Raw genomic sequence first — 7,500 nt, 5'->3', positions numbered from 1 at the left:
GGAATGCAACACCAAACGACCAGCAATATATTTATATATATAATAAATATAAATATATATATATATATATATATATATATATATATATATATATATATATATATATATACTATATATATGTATATATACATATATATATATATATATATATGTGTGTGTGTGTATACACATACATATATACACATACATACACATACATATACTCGTCGTCTATGTAAATGAGAAGATATATATTTGTATAGATGTACAGTAGATTATTGCAGCTGCCTTTTTCTACCACTGTAATAGAGTAGAAGTTCAGACTTGAATATTCATCGGAAGACTCTTTTGTGGGAATATATAAACCTTTTCGTAAGACGCTTTTTGCCGGAACTGTCACCCAGAAATTGTCGTGTTTTTTGCCGAGGGCCTCGCTCGTTAACAGATCCCCATGCTCTTTTTTTTTTTTTTTTTTTTTTTTTTTTTTTTTTTTTTATTTTTTTTTTTTTTTTTATCAGCGTCCCTGATTGTAGATGGCATATAAGGAGAAATGAAGTAGTCGTGGTGAAGAGATTTATACAGAAAATATTCCGAAGTTGACAGCCTCCTGTCAGATTAATGCACTTGCTTCCGATAGGGATATTTCCCAAGTCACTCGTTTTCCAAGTCGGGTTGGTTTTCGTTGTTAGGTTAGTAAGTTTCTTTTAATTATGATATATGAATTAGCTGGATATAGTACTCTTATTCAGCTGTTTCAACGCATCTCTCTGCAATACCGCACTTGATTCGTTCGTCCGTTTAAGCATGAAATAGACACATGGTTTCAGTTAAGTGTATTTAGCTGCCATAAACTTGTGTAACTATTCTTTGCTTATGTTTTGAATGTCACTGATAGAATAATCATTATTCCTCAAGTGCTGGTGGATAATGAATATTATATAATTTACACACACACACATATATATAACGTATATATATATATATATATATATATATATATATATATATATATATATATATAGTATATATATATTATATATATAGATATATATATATACTATATATATATATATGATATATATATATATATATATATGTATATATATATATATATATATATATTATATTATATATATATATATATATACACACATATCATATATTATATATGTATGTATATATTGCTGCGTTAGTGCTTTAATTTCTTGTTTTGCTTCCAAATTTTAGTATATCATTCAGATTATCCTCTCATATCTCATAAACTTCATTAATAGTTCATTATGATCCTTAATAACAATCCCACCCCACCCCCCAACTCCATCAGAACGAGGCTTTATCTATATCGTCTATCAATTTGTCCAATTTTTCGTTTTGTGTAAAAAAAAAACTATTGAGATGGTTATTTTTCTGTCCGTCCGCACTTTTTTTTTTTTTGTCCGCCCTCAGAACTTAAAAAAAAACTTCTGAGGCTAGAGGGCTGCAAATTGGTATGTTGATCATCCACCCCCCAATCATCAAACATACCAAATTGCAGCCCTCTAATCGCAGTAGTTTTTATTCCATTTAAGGTTAAAGATAGCCATTTTCGTACGTCTGGTACCACTATAGGTGCCAACAACACAGGCCACCACCGGGCCGCAGCTGAGAGTTCATGAAGCATTATACTGTGTGGAAAAAGCTCTATTGCACCGAAGAAATTTTGGCGCATTTTTTACTTGTTTTCTTTCGTCTCTTCTTAGTATTCCTCTAAGTTTGCTATCTAGACTTGAGCTTGTTGTTCTTATTCTAGATCTCTTGGTTTTTGTCTTACCTTTATTGCAACCCAATCTCGTCTGATCTCCAATGTTTACGCCGTGTTGCCACATATCTATTATTATTTTTTTTCTAGCAGTTGGCTGTGAATGTTGGAAATGAAACCACTCTTCGATGATCGACTGGTCTTCCATCTTTCCAGTATCAAGAAACGAGATGCTTTGACGACATTTTTCGTTGGGTGCGTTTGATTGCAGCATCATGTAGCAAAGACAAGCTGGTGATCGTTGCCGACATCTGTTTCTCTGTGGTTCTTTATAATCTTTAGTGTGCGTTTTCTCTCTCTCGTATATATATAGCTGTGTGGTTATATATATACGTTTATCTATATATTCAATGTAGCACGAAAGTCCACGTGCTTGAGAAATATCATGAAATCCACGTAAGAAGGCGTGTGAAAAACGGGACTTGAAACAATATGAAAGTATTACTTCCTAGTCCCGTTTTTCACTCGCCTTCTTACGTGGATTTTATGACACACACACACACACACACACACATATATAGTTATATATATGTATATATAGATATATAATATATATATATATATATATATCTGATATGATAAATACTATATATATATATCTATATCTATATAGATATATATATATATAGATATATATAGTATATATATATATATATATATATATAGATATAGTGTATATATACATATATCTATATATATATAGTATATATATATGATATATATGGATATATATATATATATCTAGATATATATATATATATATATGTATATATAGATCGATAGATATATAATAAATATATTATAATATAATATCAATATATTATAACTAAATTCTATATATAGATAAATAGTATCATATATATAGCTAATATATATATAGGTACTATATTATATTATTATATTATATCTATATATATATATATAGTGTATCTATATAGATATATATTATATATATATTATTATATATATATATATATAAATATATATATATATATATATATATGTATATAATATATTAGGATATATATATATATATAATATATATTATAATTATAATATATATAGTAATAGATATCTAATATAGATATATAATATCATATACTAGATACTATAGATCTTATATAGATATATATATCTATTATATATTAATATATTATCTAATGTAATAATATATCTATATGTATCTCTATTATCTATATAGTAATATAATATATATATATATGTGTGTGTGTGTGTGTGTGTGTGTGTGTGTGTGTGTATTGTTGTAGTTAGGCGTTATGAATCGGAAGAAAACCAGAAGAAAAATAATAATATCAGAAAGAGCCAAGACCAATAATATGAGGGCCATATGAAAGGATAAAATGATTCATATACCAGAAGCTACCGAAGACCTTTATATGCGTATGAGTAAATTTTCAGTTTTTTTGTAAGCGGAATACATACAAAGAGACTTTGGAGTTGGAAAAGGTCAGATTTTGATGGAGTCGCTGTGTAGGGATGATTTTAGCCGAAATTTAAATGAAACCTCGCTTAGTAACTATACTGCTTTGCAGAATAAGAAAACCAAGCTGATGAAGTCGTAACTATGCTACTAAAGGAACATTAAGTTAACTGAATGTATTGACTGTGAACGCATTGCACTTACGTCATTTATGATGAAGATATTAAATATACATGTGTTCAGTACGCTGGAGGAAGACATTGATAAAGAGCTTTGTGATGAATACGTTGCGTTTAGAATAGGTAGGAGTTCCACAGATCAAAATGAATTAAAATATACTTTGCAATACTGTATAGGATGTACAAGGTCCCCGTTGACGTTTTTTTTTTATGAGAATGCATGTGACAACGTCCGAAGACCAATATTTTGAGGTCTTAGGTTACGATATTCCCGTTAAATATTTAAATCTAATTGAAATGACGCATGAACAAGGTAAATGCAAAGTTAATGTTAAAGGGGCCTTCCCAAGTGAATTTGCACTAAATATTGGAGTGGTAACTTGCTATACAAGGAATGCCATTGCAACTTTTCTGTTTGCACTTTCAAAGGTAAAAGAAAGAAAAAGTGGTCGGCGATAGACGGAAGGATTGAAGACAAGAAACTTAATAAGCATTAGAATGTGCAGATTATGTCATTTTAATCAGGAGTATACTATATATAATTAATTATATATATATATATATATATATATATATAGTATATATATATATATTAATGTTCATAAAGCTTTCTTAATAAAGTGCAACACATATTTGGGTAGGTGGGAAGAAAACAGTAAGGATGACAGAGTATACATAAATGAATGGACTAACATCTGATGGAGAAAGAATAATTGAGGTTGAATCTGTTCAATATCTAGGAAGAATATATTCAATGCAGGTTGCTTTGAGTTGGGATTCGGTGAAAGATTTAAAATAAGCAACTAAAAGAGAGGGTAGGCGGAACAGGGTTTGGTAATCAAATAGAATCAAATTGCTTAAGAAAGTAAGATTATACATAAAGTCTTGTACAATATGGTTATGAATTCACGGGATGACAGTGAAATAATATGTGAAAAAAATAAGAAGAATACTTATGGTCAGATGGCGTAGAGTTAGGAAAGATAATATGGGAAAACACGGAAGTTTCTTATGTAGATGGGATAATGGTGAGATGGAGATGAAGCGGTCCAGGAAGTGATATTCTCACAAACCATGAGATTTTAGTACGTGATAGTGTCAGCTAAGATCCAGATGGCACACAAAAGTATATATATTATATATATATATATATATATATATATATCTATATATATATATATATATATATATATATAGTATTACCAAGTTTTGTGACATTCAAGATTTTGAAACCCAAGATTAAGCCTAAAAAACCGTCCTCCTTGATCAGTACAACAGCGCCTCAGTGGCGTGGTCGGTTTGTTCTTGGCCTGCTACCTCGGTGGCCGCGAGTTCGATTCTCAGGCGTTCCATTGAGGTGTGAGAGATGTGTTATTTCTGGTGATAGAAGTTCACTCTCGACGTGGTTCGGAAGTCACGTAAAGCTGTTGGTCCCGTTGCTGAAAAAGCACTGGTTCCATGCAATGTAAAAGCACCATACAAATAAACAAACAAACAATGGTCAGTTCAACAAAGAATAGGGACCTATCCTATCATGATGATACTGGAAATCTGTTTTCTCGGCTGAGTTCATCTTACCCTTACTAAAGCAAGTGTTCCAAGGAACGTTCACGAGACTCAACCCATGTTGGAGCTAACAAGGTCTAAAATAGTGACAGCTTGATCCATTGCATCACAGGCTTTGTCGCCCTTTCCTATCCCACCAACATCGTTAGTCCACACTTGCATTTCATATAAATACTCATCACGTACCAACCCTGTCGACGCTAATTAGTGATTAGCATTGAAGGACTGCCTCTCTAAATTCATGGTTTCGTTTTAATTGTGGTTTTATGAGATTTGAAGTTTACGCGCGCACACACACAGACACATATATATATCATACATAATTTTTTTTAATACGTATATTGCATTTTTTTCTTACGCACACCTGACTTTTTTTTTATACTCACTTAGTACGTTTAGCCACAAATACCCCTTTGATGTCAATTTCACTGTATCCTTGGAATATCTTGACTCAGATAAGTGCATGCTCTTGGCCAGATTCGAACTTATACCTTTTGGGTTTTCATACAGAATGAACAGGAACTTATCTATTTGATTATGAAGAGATACACACACATACATACATACATACATACATACATATATATTATTCATTATCATTATATATATATATATATATATATATATATAATATATATATATATACATATATTATATATATATATATAATATATGTGTGTGTGTGTGTATTTATTCATATATATGAAATGTTTGTTTGAAGGCTCCGTACTTACATTCCATAAATTATACCGTTAGGTTAGGTATATCTTAGTTTTACCAGACCACTGAGCTGATTAACAGCTCTCCTAGGGCTGGCCCGAAGGATTAGATATTTTTACGTGGCTAAGAACCAATTGGTCACTTAGCAACGGGACCTACAGCTTATTGTATGAATGACCCAAGCGTCATGTATGATTTTAATTTTTCGTTCAAATGATATATATTTATAGTACAGCTGTATAAACCTACTCATTTTCTTATTCAAAGTATTTTCATACGCAAGGCAGGATGCAGTATGCAGAAAGACTGCAAAAAAAATAATAATAGTAATGAAGCCATGAAAAATTTTGAGTTATAAAAACAAAGGTATTAACCTTCATGGTGGCATTGGTTATGACTTCAAACCTGAGAAAGCGGGTTTGCCAATTCTCTGATGAAATAAAATAATTTCTAACTTGTCTTTAAAGTTAGTCCGCGTTTCTTTCATCATGAACATCAGTAATATGTTAACAACTATAAAAACATCCATATTAACGGAAGCATTAATAACAGTGGAAAATAAGTATTAACACGAGAGCAGGGCTTAAAGCTTGTAATAATTGTGAAGTCCAAAACAGTTCCAATATGATCTGACCAGAAGCTTTTCAGTGACGCAAAATAACATCAGTTATAAACATGTTATTTTGTGTTATTGAAAAGCTTCTGGTCGGATGATACGAAAACTTTGTTTTGTACTTCACAATTATTACAGTCTTAGGCACTGTTGTCATATTAATATTTATTTTTCATTGTTATTAATGTTTCTGTTAAAATGGATGTTTTTATTGTTGTTAAAATACTTACTACTGATGTTCAAGATAACAAAGATGCGGACCAACGTTAAAAAAAAATGTTTCTAAGACTGTAATTCATTATTTTCTTTTGTTTCTTCTCGTTAATAGTGGTGTTAACGTTTTCATCACCATCGTGTACTGGTGTTGTCGTCTTATTGTTGATGATGATGTTGCAATTGAGGACATTTTGAGTTACAGTGGGTTAGGACCCTTATAGTATTCCTTTGCAAATTTCGGTATGTTAATTACGAGGCATATAATTCTGCTCACATAGTTTGGTCACAATTTTCGTTAATGATGGCAGAAATTTTTAGTCCCATTTATGGCCTGTTTTGAATACACAATGACTGTGGGACAGAAAAAAAGGAAAAAAGACAGAAAAGAAAAAGAGAAAAGAGATGCAAATGTACCTTGTGTATTGCGCAATAATTCTTTATCATTCACGTGTTGTTTTTCTCTTGGGTTTTTCTGTTCCGCTGCGTTTTATTTTGTGGAATGATTTTTCTAATATGATGTGAGGAGGAGAGAAGGTTCTGTGCAATAAACTTCTTTCAGTTTTGATTTATAATAATTAGTTATTCCCTATTTTAAGCAGGTGGAAAAAATGCCTCCAAGTTTAATTGGCGCAATCGAGTTTATTTAAAGCTGCTACATCGTATAATCAAGGCAAACGAAAATAGATCTCTCTCTCGGCAGTCTCGTTATATTACTGTATGAACCGCGGCCCATGAAACTTTAACCGTGGCCTGCTGGTGATCTATCCTATATCGTTCCCAAACGGGCGATCATGGCTAACTTTAACCTTAAATAATATAAAGACTACTGAGGCTAGAGGGCTGCAATGTGGTATGTTTGGTGACCTGAGGGTGGATGATCAACTTACCAATTTGCAGCCCTTTAGCCTCTGCAGTTTTTAAGATCTGAGGGCAGACGGATTGAATAGTCAGGGCGGACAGACAAAGCCAGCACAATAGTTCTATACAG

General features: G+C 31.4%; 1 protein-coding gene across 1 annotated transcript in view; it reads left to right on the top strand.

The window, feature by feature from the left end:
- The window catches only part of LOC135219008 (calcium-activated chloride channel regulator 1-like), a 547,613-nt gene that overhangs the window by 38,536 nt on the left and 501,577 nt on the right, over nucleotides 1–7,500 (top strand). The window lies entirely within an intron of this gene.

Source organism: Macrobrachium nipponense, chromosome 1 (genome assembly GCF_015104395.2).
Source record: "Macrobrachium nipponense isolate FS-2020 chromosome 1, ASM1510439v2, whole genome shotgun sequence".
Lineage (NCBI taxonomy): Eukaryota > Metazoa > Arthropoda > Malacostraca > Decapoda > Palaemonidae > Macrobrachium > Macrobrachium nipponense.
Note: the sequence above shows the minus strand (reverse complement) of the source record. Positions and strands in the feature narration are given on the sequence as shown.